At 34.0% G+C, this 23,731-nt stretch overlaps 1 protein-coding gene across 10 annotated transcripts in view; it reads left to right on the top strand.

Annotated features, from left to right (window-relative positions):
• Positions 1-23,731, top strand: part of LOC134844444 (uncharacterized) — an 84,874-nt gene that overhangs the window by 33,523 nt on the left and 27,620 nt on the right. The window contains exon 1 of one of the 10 annotated variants that reach the window (XM_063861130.1): positions 5,831-5,958. The exons of 7 other annotated variants lie outside the window; for them this stretch is intronic. The gene's annotated coding sequence lies outside the window, so the exon portion shown is untranslated. Of the gene's footprint in view, positions 1-5,830; positions 5,959-16,367; positions 16,442-18,978; positions 19,145-23,731 lie in introns of those variants that run through there. 2 more of the 10 variants (XM_063861131.1, XM_063861126.1) reach the window with 2 other exon arrangements.

Raw genomic sequence — 23,731 nt, 5'->3', positions numbered from 1 at the left:
ATTTCTAACACAAATTCGGCAAATTAAGAAATTCGACCTAAAAAATATTACCTTGGAAATTGTATGCAGTAACTTTAAAGCTAATGACGTATCTTCGTAGCTTGGTATTCACTTAAAAGTAAGTTAAAAAGTAAAGCAAACGAAACTTCAAGCTAAAAATAGTTCGAGTCCTTTCAAAATTAACCAGGCCAAAACGTAAGGATGGAACAAAACTGGATGACCATCCATCACCAAATCGGAACAAACAAAGCTAGAAAGGATACTTGAGATGATTTGACACGGGCAAGCAAAAACCCGAGCCCCTCGCACCTCCTGTGCCCAAACGATAACGGTTCGCGGAAATGCAAAATGCCTTATGAGATCTCGGTGTGTAGAAGCAGTATTGGGCTCAAACTCTAGTATATGGTAGAACTAGGCAAAATGTGCTCTAGTATGGAATCTCAGACTCCGTGAATCCCTAAGTTATTTTATACCCTTAGTAAATGGACTCAACTTCTTATTCTTGAAATTAATTCTCGAACCCAGGTAATGGTAGAAAGCTGACACGTAGAGACTTATAGGCAATGTTAAGATAGAGCATGTGTTATACATTTCCAACGGTTGGATCGGAAAGTACTAGCACAGGGAAGGACCACCCCTTTAGACCCGAAAAGGGCAATTTAGGCAAAAGAATGGGCAAGCGCGTAACGACTTTTTGACAGTTATCTATATTAGACCCAAGTCCCGAAAAAAACCTCGTAAAATAACTTCCATTGGTGTCACTTTCCCGAGATAATAACCAATTCCCGGAAAATTTGATCATGAACACTTGAAATGGAAAACCTGTGAAGTTTTAGTTGGACATGGATTCATCAGCTATTCTGACCTTTGGGCATTATGACCCCAAACTGCCTAGAAACCCGTAAAATTAACAATGAAATTGATAAAATTTTTATTAGTAATCACTTGAAATGGAATGTGATTCTTTAGTGATCAAGGGTGTAAAAAAATTCCTGTAGGGGGTACATCAGAAGTATAGGGGCCTATAAAAACATTTTGTTCATCGTCTGTAGTGTTAGAGTAGTGGAACTTATTCAAGTGCAATTGGTAAACAATAGATTCAATTTAGCTTGGCGGTTGCGCCATTGATAGATTTATGACCAGAACGTAGAAAATTAGCCGCAGAATGGTTAGCTTATATAAACGAAGAGAGTGGGAGTTAATGAACCCAAACTATACGAAGGGTCAGGATAATCTGCTAGCTTCCGGTATGCGATTTATTGATCCGAGGGAACATCCAAGGCGGAGGGGGGAAGCATGCCCTTAAAAGCTAGAATGCTGTGATTGGAATAGGATATAATTTGGAATTAATTAGGCATATATACATCAATTTTCGCCCACGAAAGTGTGCTGCATCGGCCCCAGGCAACGGAAACATTTACGGGCTAATTGAATTAAAGATTTTGAGGCTCACTGAGTAAAGTTTTAATGGATTGGAGGTTGAGTTGACCTCGGGGGGGGGGCAAGATTTCGTGCAGGCCATAAATTAATTGAGTAAGTACGTATCACATTTGCTTGCTTGGGTCAAAATGTGAAAACTATCGAGTACTTTTATCTAATAAGCGGGACGAAATTGATTGAAGCACCCTAACTTGGTACTTGACAGTCTTGACAGGGTGAGGGATGGACTAATAAAACATTGGAGTAGGAATGAAACCAACCGATGCCAGGAAGGAAAATAAATGTCGTGATTTTGACCATGGAGTTACCGGGGAGCCTCCAAGAGGTCAAACAATTACGCTGAGAGAGCAAACGGTTGTTTACTAAAGTGAATGATTGAGTAAACAGGAGAAGAATAGTAAGTCTGTGGAGAACGCTTTTCCTTGAAGCGATGCCAATTGTATCTAACAGTACGTTTAGTTAAATTCGAAATTAGTGTCGGTCGGATTAGTTGGCAGGCGAATTGCACTGTTGAAATTGGCGAATTGGAATTGAGTCAACCAAGTTAAATGACCAGTAAGTTAGCGAAACAATGGCTGAGCAGAACGAAACAAGGAATTGGTTATAGAAGTAGTTTACTAGTGGTGTACTTATCATGTCTAGGATTTGTGGACTAGCGAGAAACGCAAGAGGAGAGTCGAAAATAGCACAAACTAAAAGGTTCTTTGCGTAACCTTCGATCACCGGTACGGTCTGATCTGACCGCCATTTTAATTTTTTGGGGTTGTGGAATTTTTTTATAATAGTGTCCGCCGCTATAACACATTATAATGAAGAGAAACTCTGCAGCCGTTAAATAGAATGAAAACGTGCTTAGAGGAGACTATTCGATGCATTTCCACAATACGGTATTTTTAAGAGAAATGTAAAATTCTCAGCGGAAAAATCTACTCTTCTTGTCAAACTGGTTATTTCACTATTGGTTTGTAAAAAAAAGAAAATCAGCTATTGAAATTGAGTGAAATTGGTAATTGAAACTCGTTTTTTGAAACTTTTTTTTACAAAAGTTACAAAAATGTGTTACGGATAAGTTACGGACCAACCGTAGAAAAATTCTTATATGAAAGTTTTTGGGTAAAACCTTCCCAAAATTCCCAAAAGTATCTTTGTTATATCATAAGAAAAATTGGAAAACCAGTTTGGTCGTTCAAAAAAAAGTTTTTCAAAGCTTTTGAAACTTTTTTGAACCCCTCTTCATTCTCTCGAGAAAATCCTAAATCCACCACTCAAGTAGATACTTAAATATGTTCTCTCCTTTAGCGGTAAATTAGTTCTTATCTAAATTTCATTTTGTTTTTGTTTGAGTATTTTTGTTGAATTGTTAAATAACAAGATTGTTTATTTTCAGCACTTCGATATTCATTTGAAAGTGCTGTGTGGAGGCCATTTTTGGTTTTGATTTTTGCTTTTGATTTTTGGTTTTGATTTTTGCTTTTGATTTTTGGTTTTAATTTTTGGTTTTGATTTTTGCTTTTGATTTTTGGTTTTGATTTTTGGTTTTGATTTTTGGTTTTCATTTTTGCTTTTGATTTTTGATTTTGATTTTTGGCTTTGATTTTGTTTTTGATTTTTTATTTTGATTTTTGCTTTTGATTTTTGGTTTTGGTTTTGCTTTTGATTTTTGGTTTTGATTTTTGATTGTGAAAAAATGCTAAGCGAAAAGCAAAACGACAAACTTTTGTTAATTCATCCAGAAATCATCTTTAACTATTACCGTAGGTAGAGTTGTCTGCCATCGTTTTCGATAATATATAAAAATTGATTACTCTCTTCAAGAACAAAACTAGTCCTACATTTTCCATAGCATGGGAATTTTATGACTGTAGCATTTTTTATGGCAATTTCGTTTTTCACTTTTTTTTCAGTCGCAACTTCAGTTATATGCTAAAACTATTAAGTCTGGCTAATGCTTTTTAAGGCCTATAATGCAGTCCGTAAAAAGTTCGAATTTACTTAGTATTTCAAGTTGGTCAATTTACATTCAGTCAAAATCAATTCTCTATTCCTTTAGTGCCAATTTTTACCTTACGAAAACTGATTTAAAAATTCTACAGAAAAATTGCAAAAAAAATTTCCTTGAAAAAAATTGAAAAAATGCTAGCCACAGGAATAGTTTGACTAGCAATTTCTCTTGCAAATTCAGTCTTTTAATTAGAAATGTTTTTGATGATCAACAGCAAAAATGAAAAATTACATGTTAATTGAAAATTGTTCAGCTAACTTTTGAGATTCAAAAGTTCAAGAACAGTTTTTATTTTTTATCGTTAAAACATGCTTGTCAAACAATTTTTTTATTTTGGAATTGCACGAAGATCATATTCCTCAGTTTTTGAGCCTACAGCCTTTTATCAAAACGGCATTAGATTTAGAATAGTACTGTAGAAACTGTAAAACATTTGACGGATAGTGTTTTAGCTGATTTTAGGTTTTTGCTTTTTTCGAAGTTTTTTGTCTGCAACAACGTCAAGCACTGTTTTGTATCAGATGATTGTCTGAATTCCAATCACAGCTCCTAAAAATTGACGTAAGTAAACGCCTTTGCGCTCGTTCAAAATTCATAACCCAAACTTGTTGATTTCATTTAACTCTTCAATTTAGAGCATGCATACTTCCAGATAAGGGGGTAATTGTGACCAAGAATAGTTAAATTGAATATTTTTGCAAATTGAGCCTAGATTTGAGTCTAGAGTGAAACCGTAGATTTTTTTGATGAAGTTAGTCAAAGTTTAAAATCGAAAAATTGTGCAGTCCAAAATTTTAACTAATGTTTCTCCGAAAAAAAAATGAAAATGCTAAAAGGGCTGGTTGCCCTGATCTGAAAAACGCAAAGATAACGCTTGAATAAATCGCATCTTTTATTTTCGATCAAAAAATTATTGTCTTACCGGGTTTCCACACTAAGGCCAATAATTATGAAAACTTCTATTTCCCATTTGCTTCATACGCTTTGATTCGTATTTTTTTCTTAGTTTGCATGAGTATGGCTATTAGCCTTCCATAAAAAACGAACTGCAGATTCTTCTCGTGCTTCTTCGCCCAATTTTTTGTATGATACTTGGTACACCCACCCCACACTCAAATACACACATTTACAAATTTATTCGAACAGCTGCCCCACCTCCATCTATGCCTCTACATAAACTGATCAAAAAAATTTACAGAATAAATGCAAACAGTTTATTTTTCAAAAATGTTAAAAAAGCAGATTACAGTTTTTTTGACAAATGCTATTCTCAAGAATAGTTCAACTAGAAAACTTTTGTGCAAATTCACTTTTTTGCTTTTAATTAGAAATGTTTTGGATGATCTACGACGAAAAAGAAACATTACATATTAATTTATAATTTTGCAGCTAAACTTATAGGGGTTAACTGAAAGAAACAAGAATGGCTGGAGCTAGGAATGGCTGGAGCTAGTGTGAAGTATTCAGGGGAGGGAGAGACAAACAGAAAAAAAACGAGGCAAATTTTTGCTTAAGACAAATGTGAAACACAATTTAACAATGCTACGTCCAAGTTTTGCATATTTACATTCAAGATATTGAAAAATCATATATAATCCGTTAGAGTCCATAAATATTGATTATAATCGATTATACTGGAATAATTTGATCTCTTTATATTTATTTTATAATTGATTAATAATCCATTATAGTCAATTGTTATAGAAGTTTATGTCAACAGACCATGAAAACCCATTCTAATTGATTAGTATCTATGAAACCACATTGACGGTAACAGTCTCAAATTGAAAACCCGGTAGGACCATAAAATTTTGATCGGTTATAGATGGTCAAAATGTTGACCATGCAACCGGCCTTATTGGCGTTTTTTCACCCTTCAAAGAATGATAAATCCCGATTCGAGCGCTTGCAACTGTAATTCAGATCTCAATATGTTTTTTTTCTAAAAAAAAAGTGTGGAAACTAAGAGAGACCTATCAATCCTACTTTGCTATTGCCTTTTTGAGGATACTAGAATGGGAAAGAATCGCGTGGTTAATTTTACGCGTAATTTTGATTACTTTGAAAAATATATATCACTAAAACAAAAGAAAAAATTGAAAAAATTCGTTTATCGTGGTAGAAACTTTCTGCGATAAATGCACAGCAATTGGCAGTTGTTCTAGTGGTTTTGAATGCTTTGATTTCGTCCTTCGTACTTGATTGCCAATCTGTTTCGGTAATAACCTTTTATTATATTCAACCTGTTTATCTTTCCAGTTATTCCCAATCTATTTCCTGTTTCGTTTTCAGAGTCAATTTGGCCGATGGGAATTTGTCAAACAGAATAATGTTAATGACTGTCGGGGTTATGATGGACATTTTATAGCAGTGATTATAAATTTGGTAATTTGGCTATTATCGATTACTAAAAAATACAGAAAATAAATATTTTTTGCTATATTTGGTTCCTTCCAAGTTTTGATTTTTTGAACAATTCTTTTACTTATTTTTACTAGTTGTCGCAAGATAATAAAGTAAGAAGTATTCACTACGTAAAAAAATCAAATCCAGGCCAATGGTTTTGTCCAGACTAAATTTTTATAGGTTGCTGTGGCTGGAGCTACTGAAGCAAAATAACTACAAGTTCAGTTTTTTTCAAAACTTTTGCTACATTTTTAGTATGCAATATAAATTATACATTTCATTTTTTGCATTTCTTCATGTATAAGTTTTTTGCGATACAAATTGAATATAATAAAGTAATGATTTTGACCTGAAAGTTTTCTTCCTATTAAGTTTTCACAGTTTTTCAAACTTTAAGACTTACGTATGATGGCAACTATTCCCTCATAGCCAGACTTGTTAGTTGGAAAACTCATATCTCAAACTTTTGCTTGTGATAATGTGCCGCTAGTTTCTGATCTACAGTTAGGTCATCGACGTGCGTCCAGACTGGCGCTAATTTCTGCCTGGACTTTACCGACAATTTTTCGTATTTCCGGGCTAATTTACATGCAATATCACCACTGATTTTGAGGGCTCAACGCGACTTATTTCCAGACTTTAACGCCACTAATTTCCAGACTATAAAGCGACTATTTTGAATAATTTCATCCAGGGGCGGAAAATTTTCAAAAATTTTCGAAAAATTTTTGAAAATCCGCCCCCCCCCCCCTCGAAAAAATCCTAGATCCGCACCTAATTTTATCACTAAATTGAGATCAAAGTTCTTTTTTTTAGATATTGTTTGCCCGCGGTATTAATTTCTTGTCCAGACTATTTTTCTTGGATGTGGAATGAAAATCGAAACCACTCTGTTGAAAGTCTAGAAATAAGTCGCAAACCGAGACGCTGAAATATCACAAACCGTCTGATGGCGAGTGTCTCCCTCCCTTTCTGAGTCAACGCACTACCCAAAAATCAAAACAATTGCACCAATATTCTGAAAAGGGTGTCATCATCTGTTCTTTGTTAAAACAATTAAGCAACTTGTATTTTGATTCATCGTGTAAGAGTGTCAATTTTGAAAGACCTGCAAGTTCAAGCCGACAAGCAGGGTCAATTTCAGTTTGTAGCTAACGGTAACAGAGTCAGCTTACGAAGGCAGTATCGAATTGATTATGCTCGCCATTTGTTTTTCTCTCAGACCAGTTTGGGCAATTAAAGTTATACTTTTTCAGTGGACACATATTATTTCTTATTAAAATTATCAGCTCCTTGGTTTAAAATCAAAAAGAACAATTTTGTATACGATTATTTTTTATTGAACTTCTGGTGGCTTCAAAATTGTGAAATTGGTGAAAACTTTGGGTTTCTTTTCGGTTTTTGTGAGACTAGTCCTTGTTAGGTATAATGCTCAAGTTTTGAACGGAATAAATTCCGCGCAGTGACCAGTTCCTTGCTCAAAACTTTTTCCGAGCTGAATTGAAACAAGCGAAACGGTTTATTTAATTCCGTAAATTTCCTAAGTTATAACACTTATTATTTGATTTTGATCATGGGTTGAACTTTCCAAAACCTAACCATTTCAAATTTTAAAAATTACATTACGAGGCCAAACTCTGCACTGGATAGGCGCACAATTTTGTGTCGGTATGTTCCTGAATTCCAGAGGCAAAGTTTTAAACATGCTAAAACTTTGCCGGAACGATCAAAGGAAATTAAAGAACAAAAGAAGAACAAAGGGAGCGTCCTTGTTGCGGATTCCGCTTACAATTCACAAAATGCACAGTTTGGCCTCGTAATGTACTTCAAATTTTTTTTTGCTCCCGAGAAATTAACGAGGCAATTAGAAGCTACATGGCAAGATCCAGGGTTTCTCAAAAATAAGACAATTCTTGTTGTTCCGACTATTTTCGCGGAAAATGACAAAATATTTGTGCACGAGGTGGTTTTTTCACCAGACAAGTCTCGGTTTTCTAACTAGCCACTTTTGACGGAAATTTTTTAGTTTCCCAAATGTATTCTTGATCTGAGTTCATATTTCAAATATATCTATTTTACTTTTGATCATTTTTATCAAGTTCTGAGGGTTTAAAGATTGCTACTCTGGCCCATTGGGACAATTAACGCGCTATATATTTCGTGCTATAAACACGTAGGCAGAGATTTAATTCGTCTTATCAATCGTTCTAAATTGAATTGAGGCATGCTCTTTGTCTATTTAATACATTGCTAAGTGCAAACATACCATTGACAAACTAAGAATTTTAAGCTGAATATTCAGAATCGTGTATGGAATTAAAAGACCAATTAGCCTGCTTCAATTGGATTTGGAACGATTTTGTAGTGCGTTATACTTCACCACTCCTAACTAATCTGCGTTAACTTTTCAGCATCAAAGTATCACAGCGCTCTTTTAGTCGCGTTAGCTTATTAGTGAGCGTTTCACGGAAAGCTTAATTTCAGGAAAGTCTAGTGCTGAACGCGTCTTTTCTGGGACGGCGAAGATCCATGGATTGAGCCACCAAGGAAAATGTTTTTGAGAATTGGTCTCAATAGAAAAATAGTTAAAAGGGGACCCTTTGGGTCGCCAGGGGGTCGAATCCCTGAGAAGGGGCGTCCGCCCCCAACTCCCGCCACCCCCTAAATCCGCCCCTGTATATATATATATACATATTTATATATATATATATATATATATATATATATATATATATATATATATATATATATATATATATATACAGGGGCGGATTTAGGGGGTGGCGGGAGTCGGGGGCGGACGCCACTTCTCAGGGATTCGACCCCCTGGCGACCCACAAGGTCCCCTTTTGAACTCTTTTGAGACATCCATTTTTGGCTGACGGACCCCAAAATTTTTCTAAAGGCGCCTTAGGCGCCAATATAAACTAATTTTGAGGGCGCCATTATTATGTACTAAATTTTCCAAAAAGTGCCTAAAATAATGCTTTTTCGTTCTGTTTTTTCAAAATTTTGCCTGCGGCGCAGAAACTTTGGCCAAACCAGGGGCTTTTTAATAACATGGGAGAGCTAGCAAAATCAATTCCTCCCTCGAGAAAATCCTAGATCACTTATTAAATTAACATACTAAAGAAAGTTTTATTTCAGGGATCATATATACAACAAGTTAGGCCACAAAATTAGTTTCAAATACGTCATATCAATACGCGACAATGGCACTTTTTCGAATGGTTGTGCGTTAATTGACCAGTTTTACGGAATTGTTTTAATGGCCTCAATTATGATTTAGCTTTTTTAATGTTCTTGCAAAGTTGCTCATGTATAAAGTTATGGCAGTTTTTTAGTAGCTGGTCAATTGATTCTTCATATATGTCTGTTTAGCTGGAGCAGATGCCATTTTTATTATAGTTTAATTGCACAAATTGACTGAAACTAAAATTATAAATAGATTCAATCATTTGGCTTTTTCTTCAAAGAGGTCACGAAAAATATACGAATAATGACTGAACAGCTCTGCAGTCTGAAAAGAAAACATTAAAAAACTCATTGTTATTCAGTGTTTTATATTTTTGCAGCAATTTGGTCACTTTGTTTACCTCGCAAAGCAAGCAGTTTTACAGTTTTGTATAATTACTAAGGCATAGCTAAAAATTTTTCAAATTAATCAAAAACTTATCGTTTTTTCTAAAAACTTTTCGTCACATAGTTTTTTGATGATTACCCGGTAATTTCAATTATAAGGGAAATTTCTGCTTCCTTGACGATCGATTCACTGGATAATTACCATTAATACATAAACTGACACCAACTTAAACGTTAGTACCAATTTACTACATACCACCACAGACCCAGTAAACATAGGGCAAGCGCCACCTCAAAAACTGCACAGATCTGGTGCTCTAAATTTTCCAAGATCAACTCAAAATGCGTTTTTGCCGACAGAAATTGTTGTCAAATTGTTAAAAAATTGTCAAATTGTTAAAAAACAACAAAAAGCTAAAAGAGAAAGCAAACAGCTTTGTATCAATTAGTTTGTCGTGCCACCGCGTTTTCTAAATCTATTGAAAATTTGCCCCTTTTTTCCTATCGTAATATTTATTCTTCTGAGAAAGACTTAGCGAAAACAAAATTTAAAGAGACAGCTCATATGAGCGTCAAGCCACAAATTGCCGAAACTTTGTTCCCAAAGAAGGGAAAACTATATCATTTTGAATATTCATAACCTTTCGTATAAATTTTACCCAATCCAAAAGGCCAAGTATTGAGTGATAGTTATCGTCTAGTAGAGAAACAATGTGATACGTTCACAATAGAATGAATACAGGCAAAAGAATCAAAAACTAAAAAATCGAAATTTACAAAATCAAACAAATTAACCCCAGCCCCAAGCTTCTAAAATAAAGCAAAAAAAGCAAAAACTACGAATTCATATTTTCGCTTAATTGGATAAGAATCGACGCCCTAAGTTTTGCTTCAAGAATGACTTTCGTTTGAAAGAATCAGCGATTATGAATGAGTCTAATTTGAATCGAAGGCATATTGCGACGATCATGATGTTCAAAACAGAAACATCTGACAACAAAAAGCCCAAAATTTTCAATGTATGCAGCAATGTATACAGTGCTGATACAAATTATTAATAAAAACAAATACTCTTCAAAACTAAGTTTTTTCTCAAATTGGGTTGAAATCGGAGAAAAGATTTGCAGAATTGAAATGATGCAGTGTAATTTTTCGAGTTCGCGCCGAAAGTTTCACCCAAAACTTTGGCTTGTTGGGAATTACGGGATGCATTGCTCATAAAAGTGAACCTCATTTGTAACCAAAAAATATAAGACGAGTACAATCTTCGTCATCATAAGTCTGATAGCATTCTAAGTTAGATTTTCTCTCATCATTTTCTCTCTTAATTCAAACCAGTTTAAAAAAGGCCTTTCAAATTTAAAATGGTGTTTTTTTTATCCGCCCTTTTTAATTGTTTTGTCCTTCCGAACTTTTTGTCACTATTAAAAGTAAATGGGAAAGCTCAGATTGCTCGAAATGATTTTGGTATTTTGCTTGCAAAAGTTTTTTGCTCACAGTTTAATCGCAAAAATGTTTCGTTGTTTTTATCACGTTATCAAAACTTCGAGCAAAATTGCGCTCAAATTGATTATCCAATTATAGTCGATTTGAAGTATTGTTTGCCCATAACAAACAAGACTGCTTGTATCAGGGCGAGGCCTTGAATGCTTCGACTGCCTTTTAAGGTTTATGGAGCAGTAGTAACATAAAAAAATAAATGTAATAAAATTCAAAAAAATTGAAATTTTATCTAAAAATTGAAATTTTTTAATTTTTTTATGAAAGCATCCCCCACACGCCATATAAAGTACAAAAGAATAAATTTCGCTCAAGTTAATAAATAAATTATGGCAGATAAGCTTCTTTCAACCAAATTGGAACGATTTTCTAAGACGGATTAAGTCTTCGCTTGCGCGTTAATAGCGCGAAATGTATCGCGATTTATTTGTCCCAAATTGACCAAAATGACAATCTTTAAACCCCCATAACTGTACTAAAAATGTTCACAGGTAAAAAATCGTTTCAAATTTAAGCTCAAGACAACAATACCTTTTGAATGATAAAAAAAATCCGTCAAAAATGGCTAGTTAAAAAGTCAAAATTTGTCTGTAGAAAAAAAACTCACCCCGAGCACAAATATTCCGTTATTTTCGTTACGAACGTCGGAACAATAAATTAGAAACATGAATTGAAATAATCGATTGTAACGTTTTAGTAAAGTTGTTTCGAAAATAGATGGAGTGATAATCCATTATAACCAATTAAACTATATTATAATTGATTATAATTTGTTTTGAAAAAAATTGTAATTAATTTTTTTCTCTATTTTAGTAAGGTTGGTACTAGAATTATAATATAATTGATCATTAACTCTTGAAACTTGATGTGGGAAGAGTTGAAGTTTGTTTGGAAACAAAAACCACCCGAGCAAACGTTTAGTAATTTTCTCCAAAAATTGTCAACACAACAAGTTTCAAATACTTTGTGCAGCATTTTTCAAGGACTTTTTTGCCATGAAGTCAGTGCCTGATTTTGATCTGCTATTTTTCTTTTTTAATCAGACCAGGGTCACAGATGTTTGATGTTTTTTAGCAGAATGATCACAATGGCTGTACTACTTTGATACACTCAAACTTGCTTAAAAAATCTGAACAAGACTGCTCGTATCAGGGCGAAGGCCGGAAAGTTCCGACTGCCTTTTAACATTTATGTAGCAGTAATAACAAAAAAATAAAAAAAAATAAATGAAATAAAATAAAATGAAAATTTTTTTTCTTAAATTTGAAATTTTTTTTGATGAAAATCATCCCCCCTCACGCCATATAAAGTACGAAAAAATAGATTTCGCTCCTTGTAACAAATCAATTATGGCAAATAGGCTTCTTTTAACTAATTTGGAACGATTTCTAAGACGGATTAAATCTCCGCTTACGCGTTAATAGCGCGAATTATATCGCGCGTTAATTGTCCCAAATTGGTCAAAATGGCTATCTTTAAACCCTCATAATGTTACGAAAAATGATCACAGGTGAAATATCTTTTCAAATTTAGGCTCAGAACAACAATAGCTTAGCTTTCAAATGATATAAAAAAAATTCCGTTAAAAGTGGCTAGTTAAAAATTCGAAATTTGTCTGAAGAAAAAAAAACCCACCCCGAGCACAAATATTCCGTTACTTTCGTATCGAAAGTCGGAACAATAAAAGAAAACGACCAATTTCGATACCAATAAACGACACGACTCAAAACTCATTTATATAGACGCTACAAGTCTGATTTTATGGGCCCAAACGAAATTTCATAGAGTAGTACTGAAGCTTCATTGGATTAACTATTTTCTTTAACTATTCGTCTTTAACTATTTCCCCTCTAAGGTACCTAGTAACGAGTTACCGCCGCATAAACAACTGATTCAACGGTTAAGCATATCTGAGTTTTGTACCTAGTAACAGAAAAGGGGATACTGAAGAAGGGGGATACTTTTTGCAAGAGGGGATACTGAAAAATATCCGACTCTTTTAGTCCCAAAAAGACATGAGTTCTACTTCTGAGTACCAAAAATGCGAAATATGTAACCCAACATTAACGGAACGATAAACACAAAAGTAGCTAAGAAAAAACACGATCAGCTGGTTTGTATTTTGATAGTTTGAACTTGAATTCAAGTGAAGAAAACAATGATATGTTTCATGTTCCTGTAAAATATACACAATATAATAGCAATTTCATTACAGCTCGCTTTCCAAAGTATGGTTTATGGTTGGTTTTGGGATACCTAAGCAGTTGAATGCCCTTTATTGAAACACTATAACGGATTATAAAAGCACAATACCAATTTTTTTACCTAGTCGTGTTTTGTTACCTTTTTTTACTTTGGAATGAATTTTTAACTAAAATTCGGTTACATCCTTCAAGCTTTTTCGCATCTAAAAATTTTATTACAATCGGTCTGTCAGTACAGTCGGTTTCATATCAGCTTATACAAATTAGTATTCCTTATATTAATTTTTAACCACAGGCAGATTGGAGCTAGATATAGCAATACGCTAGACCAAATTTGTCGCGACGAATAGGATTTAACGGCTGGTCCGTTTAGAGGGGAAATCATACGCACAGCATTACCATAAATATCTCCCTTTAAAATGGCTTTAAGGACGTTTAGAACCATAATTACCATAGATACCTTCCATTGCAATATTCATAAAATGCATAACACGCTCGAGCCGTATGCAAATTTGACATTTCCTCTATTGAAACTGAACTGAAAAAAATTAATAATTATTTTTTTTTCATCGAGTGTTTTTCCATAGTTGAATTGCAAAGGTAAGTGTAAAATGCAAATTCTTGAAATTACTGTTAGTTCTGCAGAGAATTATTATATAGAATGCGAGCTTCTATGTGGGTGGAGCATCAATTATCACTATTTCAATTATTATACCGACTTTGGAAAAAACTTTCTCCAGACATATTTCGAGTTTTTATATCAAATCTTGATTCAATTCTTTAATTAAGTATTGTTTTTTTAAAAATTTTCAAGTTTTGAAGCCTTGTTTTTCGACCCGAACGTTCAAGGTTTTAGTCTAATACGAGCAGTCTTTTCTAAGACGGATTAAGTCTTCGCTTGCGCGTTAATAGCGCGAAATGTATCGCGATTTATTTGTCCCAAATTGCCCAAAATGACAATCTTTAAACCCCCATAACTGTACTAAAAATGTTCACAGAAAAAAAAAATCGTTTCAAATTTAAGCTCAAGACAACAATACCTTTTGAATGATAAAAAAAATCCGTCAAAAATGGCTAGTTAAAAAGTCAAAATTTGTCTGTAGAAAAAAAACTCACCCCGAGCACAAATATTCCGTTATTTTCGTTACGAAAGTCGGAACAATAAATTAGAAACATGAATTGAAATAATCGATTGTAACGTTTTAGTAAAGTTGTTTCGAAAATAGATGGAGTGATAATCCATTATAACCAATTAAACTATATTATAATTGATTATAATTTGTTTTGAAAAAAATTGTAATTAATTTTTTTCTCTATTTTAGTAAGGCTGGTACTAGAATTATAATATAATTGATCATTAACTCTTGAAACTTGATGTGGGAAGAGTTGAAGTTTGTTTGGAAACAAAAACCACCCGAGCAAACGTTTAGTAATTTTCTCCAAAAATTGTCAACACAACAAGTTTCAAATACTTTGTGCAGCATTTTTCAAGGACTTTTTTGCCATGAAGTCAGTGCCTGATTTTGATCTGCTATTTTTCTTTTTTAATCAGACCAGGGTCACAGATGTTTGATGTTTTTTAGCAGAATGATCACAATGGCTGTATTACTTTGATACACTCAAACTTGCTTAAAAAATCTGAACAAGACTGCTCGTATCAGAGCGAAGGCCGGAAAGTTCCGACTGCCTTTTAACATTTATGGAGCAGTAATAACAAAAAAAAATCATAAATGAAATAAAATAAAATGAAAATTTTTTTTCTTAAATTTGAAATTTTTTTTGATGAAAATCATCCCCCCTCACGCCATATAAAGTACAAAAAAATAGATTTCGCTCCTTGTAACAAATCAATTATGGCAAACAAGCTTCTTTTAACTAATTTGGAACGATTTCTAAGACGGATTAAATCTCCGGTTACGCGTTAATAGCGCGAATTATATCGCGCGTTAATTGTCCCAAATTGGTCAAAATGACTATCTTTAAACCCTCATAATGTTACGAAAAATGATCACAGGTGAAATATTTTTTCAAATTTAGGCTTAGGACAACAATAGCTTAGCTTTCAAATGATATAAAAAAAAATTCCGTTAAAAGTGGCTAGTTAAAAAGTCGAAATTTGTCTGAAGAAAAAAAACCCACCCCGAGCACAAATATTCCGTTACTTTCGTATCGAAAGTCGGAACAATAAAAGAAAACGACCAATTTCGATACCAATAAACGACACGACTCAAAACTCATTTATATAGACGCTACAAGTCTGATTTTATGGGCCCAAACGAAATTTCATAGAGTAGTACTGAAGCTTCATTGGATTAACTATTTTCTTTAACTATTCATCTTTAACTATTTCCCCTCTAAGGTACCTAGTAACGAGTTACCGCCGCATAAACAACTGATTCAACGGTTAAGCATATCTGAGTTTTGTACCTAGTAACAGAAAAGGGGATACTGAAGAAGGGGGATACTTTTTGCAAGAGGGGATACTGAAAAATATCCGACTCTTTTAGTCCCAAAAAGACATGAGTTCTACTTCTGAGTACCAAAAATGCGAAATATGTAACCCAACATTAACGGAACGATAAACACAAAAGTAGCTAAGAAAAAACACGATCAGCTTGTTTGTATTTTGATAGTTTGAACTTGAATTCAAGTGAAGAAAACAATGATATGTTTCATGTTCCTGTAAAATATACACAATATAATAGCAATTTCATTACAGCTCGCTTTCCAAAGTATGGTTTATGGTTGGTTTTGGGATACCTAAGCAGTTGAATGCCCTTTATTGAAACACTATAACGGATTATAAAAGCACAATACCAATTTTTTTACCTAGTCGTGTTTTGTTACCTTTTTTACTTTGGAATGAATTTTTAACTAAAATTCGGTTACATCCTTCAAGTTTTTTGGCATCTAAAAATTTTATTACAATCGGTCTGTCAGTACAGTCGGTTTCATATCAGCTAATACAAATTAGTATTCCTTATATTAATTTTTAACCACAGGCAGATTGGAGCTAGATATAGCAATACGCTAGACCAAATTTGTCGCGACGAATATGATTTAACGGCTGGTCCGTTTAGAGGGGAAATCATACGCACAGCATTACCATAAATATCTCCCTTTAAAATGGCTTTAAGGACGTTTAGAACCATAATTACCATAGATACCTTCCATTGCAATATTCATAAAATGCATAACACGCTCGAGCCGTATGCAAATTTGACATTTCCTCTATTGAAACTGAACTGAAAAAAATATATAATTATTTTTTTTTCATCGAGTGTTTTTCCATAGTTGAATTGCAAAGGTAAGTGTAAAATGCAAATTCTTGAAATTACTGTTAGTTCTGCAGAGAATTATTATATAGAATGCGAGCTTCTATGTGGGTGGAGCATCAATTATCACTATTTCAATTATTATACCGACTTTGGAAAAAAACTTTCTCCAGACATATTTCGAGTTTTTATATCAAATCTTGATTCAATTCTTTAATTAAGTATTGTTTTTTTAAAAATTTTCAAGTTTTGAAGCCTTGTTTTTCGACCCGAACGTTCAAGGTTTTAGTCTAATACGAGCAGTCTTTTCTAAGACGGATTAAGTCTTCGCTTGCGCGTTAATAGCGCGAAATGTATCGCGATTTATTTGTCCCAAATTGCCCAAAATGACAATCTTTAAACCCCCATAACTGTACTAAAAATGTTCACAGGTAAAAAATCGTTTCAAATTTAAGCTCAAGACAACAATACCTTTTGAATGATAAAAAAATCCGTCAAAAATGGCTAGTTAAAAAGTCAAAATTTGTCTGTAGAAAAAAAACTCACCCCGAGCACAAATATTCCGTTATTTTCGTTACGAAAGTCGGAACAATAAATTAGAAACATGAATTGAAATAATCGATTGTAACGTTTTAGTAAAGTTGTTTCGAAAATAGATGGAGTGATAATCCATTATAACCAATTAAACTATATTATAATTGATTATAATTTGTTTTGAAAAAAATTGTAATTAATTTTTTTCTCTATTTTAGTAAGGCTGGTACTAGAATTATAATATAATTGATCATTAACTCTTGAAACTTGATGTGGGAAGAGTTGAAGTTTGTTTGGAAACAAAAACCACCCGAGCAAACGTTTAGTAATTTTCTCCAAAAATTGTCAACACAACAAGTTTCAAATACTTTGTGCAGCATTTTTCAAGGATTTTTTTGCCATGAAGTCAGTGCCTGATTTTGATCTGCTATTTTTCTTTTTTAATCAGACCAGGGTCACAGATGTTTGATGTTTTTTAGCAGAATGATCACAATGGCTGTATTACTTTGATACACTCAAACTTGCTTAAAAAATCTGAACAAGACTGCTCGTATCAGGGCGAAGGCCGGAAAGTTCCGACTGCCTTTTAACATTTATGGAGCAGTAATAACAAAAAAAAATAATAAATGAAATAAAATAAAATGAAAATTTTTTTTCTTAAATTTGAAATTTTTTTTGATGAAAATCATCCCCCCTCACGCCATATAAAGTACAAAAAAATAGATTTCGCTCCTTGTAACAAATCAATTATGGCAAATAAGCTTCTTTTAACTAATTTGGAACGATTTCTAAGACGGATTAAATCTCCGCTTACGCGTTAATAGCGCGAATTATATCGCGCGTTAATTGTCCCAAATTGGTCAAAATGGCTATCTTTAAACCCTCATAATGTTACGAAAAATGATCACAGGTGAAATATCTTTTCAAATTTAGGCTCAGGACAACAATAGCTTAGCTTTCAAATGATATAAAAAAAAATTCCGTTAAAAGTGGCTAGTTAAAAAGTCGAAATTTGTCTGAAGAAAAAAAACCCACCCCGAGCACAAATATTCCGTTACTTTCGTATCGAAAGTCGGAACAATAAAAGAAAACGACCAATTTCGATACCAATAAACGACACGACTCAAAACTCATTTATATAGACGCTACAAGTCTGATTTTATGGGCCCAAAGAAAATTTCATAGAGTAGTACTGAAGCTTCATTGGATTAACTATTTTCTTTAACTATTCATCTTTAACTATTTCCCCTCTAAGGTACCTAGTAACGAGTTACCGCCGCATAAACAACTGATTCAACGGTTAAGCATATCTGAGTTTTGTACCTAGTAACAGAAAAGGGGATACTGAAGAAGGGGGATACTTTTTGCAAGAGGGGATACTGAAAAATATCCGACTCTTTTAGTCCCAAAAAGACATGAGTTCTACTTCTGAGTACCAAAAATGCGAAATATGTAACCCAACATTAACGGAACGATAAACACAAAAGTAGGTAAGAAAAAACACGATCAGCTTGTTTGTATTTTGATAGTTTGAACTTGAATTCAAGTGAAGAAAACAATGATATGTTTCATGTTCCTGTAAAATATACACAATATAATAGCAATTTCATTACAGCTCGCTTTCCAAAGTATGGTTTATGGTTGGTTTTGGGATACCTAAGCAGTTGAATGCCCTTTATTGAAACACTATAACGGATTATAAAAGCACAATACCAATTTTTTTACCTAGTCGTGTTTTGTTACCTTTTTTACTTTGGAATGAATTTTTAACTAAAATTCGGTTACATCCTTCAAGCTTTTTGGCATCTAAAAACTTCATTACAATCGGTCTGTCAGTACAGTCGGTTTCATATCAGCTAATACAAATTAGTATTGTTTATATTAATTTTTAACCACAGGCAGATTGGAGCTAGATATAGCAATCCGCTAGACCAATTTGTCGCGACGAATAGGATTTGACGGCTGGTGCGTTTAAAGGGGAAATCATTCGCATAGCATTACCATAAATATCTCCCTTTAAAATGGCTTTAAGGACGTTTAGAACCATAATTACCATAGATACCTCCCATTGCAATATTCATAAAATGCATAACACGCTCGAGCCGTATGCAAATTTGACATTTCCTCTATTGAAACTGAACTGAAAAAAAATATATATTATTTTTTTTCATCGAGTGTTTTTCCATAGTTGAATTGCAAAGGTAAGTGAATAATGCAAATTCTTGAAATTCCTGTTAGTTCTGCAGAGATTTATTATATAGAGTGCAAACTTCTATGTGGGTGGAGCATCATTTATCACTATTTAGTTTATTGTAACGACTTTGGAATAAATTTTTCTCCAGACATACTTCGACTTTTTAATCAAATCTTGACTCAATTTCTTATTGAAGTCTGAAAAATTTTGATGCCTTGTTTTTCGGCCCGAATGTTCAAGGTTTTAGTCTGATTCGTGCAGTTTCGTTATTCGGTATTCTTTTTTCATATAATTTTCTACCAAAAAATTTATCGGCGTGGGAATGAACACAGAAATCTTCCTCTAGCCTAATTTTGGTTATATTTGCTCGATTAAAACTTAGTTTCAATAGTTCCAAAACGCGATATTTTTTTGCGTCGCGAAAAATCCCGCACTTATTATCATGCCAATTGAACTGTGTTGAAATGATACATATTTCATTTCTCTTTGATAACTACTTGTTGTGGCTGATTTTGCATAAAAAGCAAAAACAAGAAAAAAAACTAAAAACATCGGAATGCTAAGTTCCTCCCCATTTTCAAATGTTCGGAACAAAAGCTGAGTTTATGACCCATCTAACCATGAAAATGGAGTTTTAGGGGATTATGTATGATTATTTTCAACATTCAAAAATCCGGTATAGTCCATTAAGTTGAATATAGTCCATTCTTATTTTCAAAATAATCTTATTTTAAAAATTTGAAACGTTTACTCTCCTTTTTGCAGCGGTGTGCAAACCTAAAACCCGAGCGAACATGTTCATCTCTACCATCCCCTCTCCCCAACATTTTTGAATCCCCCACACACACCCCTTCTTCCTCGTCCACATCCTCTTCATCCAACTTTTTCCAACACCCCCCCCCCCCCCAACCATACGCACACATCCGCCTCCCTTCAACCCCTTCCTCGCCCCACCTTCACGGGTGGGGGGTAAACTGGTCGAATAAAAAACTTAGGCCATTACGAGGCCAAACTGTGCATTCTGAGCATTGTAAACGGATTCCGCAACAGACCAAAATCAGATTTGTTGCGGAATCCGCAACATTTCTACTTTTTTTGATCTTCTTTGCTGTTTTGAATTCCACAAACAATTACTTAAAACGTCGCACCGCTCAAAATCGCTCCAAAACAGGCGAATTTGCGGAATCCGCAACTGTTTTTGCGGAATCCAGAACAATTTGTGGAATCCACAAACAAATGATAAGACATGTGTATAGGTGCATTGAGCTGTTGCGGAATCCGCAACTGTAAGCGGAATCCGAAACTGTAATCGGAATCCGCAAATTGTAAGTGGAATCCGCAAATTGTAAGTGGAATCCGCATTTTCTTTGCGGATTCCTCTTACATTTTGCGGATTCCACTTACATTTTGCGGAACCCAATTACAGTTGCGGCATCCTCAACAACTAGCTATATTTGTTGGTTGCGGAATCCGCAACAAAACAATTGTGCCGACTAAATTTACGCCACAGATATTTGTACGCGGAAACAGACACAAAATTTTGCGCCTATCCAGTGCACAGTTTCGCCTCGTATTGGCGTTAAGATCAGTAACCAACCCGCCCCCCTCCCCGCCACCCCCCGGGAGTGGATTGGGGTGGGGCTGTTTTAAAAGGAACCTTAATATAAAAAGGCGATCGAGTAGGGAAGTAAATTGGAGGTTGTAACAAAAGCTAAGTTTGAGAAATGTGTATAAGAAAAAAGATGAGGGAAAAAAGTTGAAAATAAAATCAGTTAAGAATTTTCTCAGCCAAAGTAAGTCTCATTTTAATAAATTTCTAACCAAACGTGTGTTATGCCAAAAGCAACTGTCAGTTAGTCAGTTACAGTAAATTAATTTGTCTGTAATTTACTGCTCTCTGTTTGTAAATTACAGACAAATTTTAAAAAATCACCGCCCATCATAATCGTCACATCAAATGAAATTTATTGATTTGACAAAAAAGTTTATAATCCATTTTAATCAATTATATAATTAGTAGCAAAAAGTTCGGACAGATAAAATTAATTAAAAAGAGCAATTGACCTATTTTGGAGAAATTTTGCTTGCAAAATCAAATTTTTAAGTCCGATTATGTGTCCCAAGGTTGTCTGAAAGAAAAAATTGCATGCAAAAATCTGTCAAAATGGTACGCTCTTTTTAATTAATTCTGTCTGTCCGAACTTTTTGCAATTCTCTATATTTAAGCTTCACCGAATCACACGAGAAGTATGAGTTTCTATCTCGTTCGAACAATCTAACATGTTTTAGCGGCTTTGAACGCAAATTCCAAGCAAATTGAAATCAAAACATGGCCGACGGTTTTTTGGCTCGGCAAAAAGACCGATTGAAGTTTTTTGATACTCATATTTTTTCGCATACAGTTACATGTATTAGCACATAATTTTAAATTGCAGATTAAATGATACTTTTTCCGTTCCCGCTTAATTGGTACTCTGTTCCTCTGTAATGATGCTGAACAAACAAGTACTGAAAAAAAACATATCCTTGATATAGATAATAGATGATTATTTACTTTAACGGTAAGGAAAAATAGTGCTGATAAAATTAAACCATCGAATTCCAATTTAACTTGTAGTTTGCAATCGCTGCAAAAATTAGCATTTTTTGAGCAATTGTTTTTCACAAAGGTGGGCAAAGTTTAGAGCATCGTCAATTTGCTTCCAAATACTTGTGAAATTACATTTCTTTCAGGTTCTTTCAGCTCCTTCCGTTGAGCTATAGTATTGTTGTTTTTATCGTAATAAATAGTCTTCTTTTTCAGACGGTAAGACAAATTTAGTTGTGGTTTTTAGTTCTATAAAGAGCACCTTGCGATTGACTTAAAAATCTCGGGTGCCCTTGAGCTGAGGCATTTTTCGCAATCTTGTTACTTATGTATCAGCAATATTATAACAGTTTTTTTTTTCATTGCCTGATTAATAAGTTACGAATTGGGCCGTTTTGGGGTGTATTCGCAAGGTGGCACCATTGAAAATCTGACTACACGACGATCTTCAGCTAGGGTACAAAAACTACAATTATGGGGACTTTTTTCATGATGGTGACTTTTTTCATGATGGTGACTTTTTTGGAAATTTTTGAACAAAAAAATTGCGTTTTTTTCGGCGCGCGCGCTCTTCTTCAAAAGTATAATATATTGGCGCTAAAATTGCCTTCAAAAAATTTTAAGGATAGTCTGCCTAAAATGAAAGTCATAAAAAATAATATCAAAAGGGGTACTAGTTTACTTGTTTAGTCCCTCAAATATGCTGTGGTCCCTAATAAAAACTAAAAACCGAGGTACAGTATCTGGCTAATTCAAACAGTAAGCATCTTTATTTTTCTATATTGCTGTCCAAATGGGCATAGTTAGTCTAGCGGTAGCGATTCCAGTCACCAACCTTTTGGTTGGTGAGACGGTCAAATCCCTATAGGAAGGGCGTCCCCCTCGAAATCTGCCGCTGTGGTGTCTAATACTTTGTCTTTTGTAAAAAAAAACCGATAAAAAAAATCAAAGTTTTGTCAAGAATTAGAGAGTTCCAATAAACATTATGGTCAACATTTGTTCCAGTCATATTGCCTGGAGTGAAATAGTTGAAGCTACTTTTAGTTCTGGTTTATGCCAAACTGGCTAATCCGTGTTAAGAGCTCGCGAAGATTTATTTCAGATCGCAAATAGTCACCTGTAGTTGTTTGATCTGAGATATTTTCTCTGGAAAAGCTTCTGGAAGGCAAAAACAATAATTCGAAAATATTCATATTTCAAAACTCATATCAAATCGAATGAGAAAAAGGACCTCCGCAAAACAATTTCTTTTAGGACCTCGTACCTTAGGACATCGAATACTTATTTACGAAGCGTTTGATCGAATTTTTCACATAACCAAAAAATGGCCCGAATTCTGCAGCAAAATATCTTTGAAAAAACCTGAAAAAAAACCGCCTCTCTTTATAAATATCTTTCGTCTCCATTGCATTTGCATTTCGGTCATTTCAAATGGATCTTCATGGGAGGAGTGCGGTCTGCATTTAGACAACCGCGTATTCATACTCGTCAGTAAGCAGACAAATGCCAAATTAACCAATCAGAATCGAGATGAGAAAACAAATTTACGAAATAAATAATTATTAGTTATTCATTTCTTCCTTGTCTATTTTTTTTGGTTAATACAGTATTTGTCTACTTACTGACGAGTCTGAATACGCGGCTGTCTAAATACTGCTACGTAACCTTCATGGGACTATATTGGAGCTCAAATAACCTTGCATTAAGCCCAGATTATGCTAATACGACTTTGATCATAATTCACTTTGCAAAAAATGCAAGTGAATTAGCTATATGCTTATCTTTATATGCTGATGACAAGTAGTTCCTATGTTTTTTTGTGCTGTTAACCCCCCGTGAAGCAAATCTGTGAAAACATTTTCTGCCAATCGTTTATTCCTTTTCAGTTGTAAATAAACAGCCTTGATACAACCTACTAACTTCTTGCCTTTTCAGTTATGTTTATCCTTTGCTTACAATTACTTCTGTTCTGACTAGTCAATTCGGTCAAGACATATTTGTCATACC

This window comes from Symsagittifera roscoffensis, chromosome 4 (genome assembly GCF_963678635.1).
Source record: "Symsagittifera roscoffensis chromosome 4, txSymRosc1.1, whole genome shotgun sequence".
Taxonomy (NCBI): Eukaryota; Metazoa; Xenacoelomorpha; order Acoela; family Convolutidae; genus Symsagittifera; species Symsagittifera roscoffensis.
This window is presented reverse-complemented; position numbering and strand designations above follow the sequence as displayed.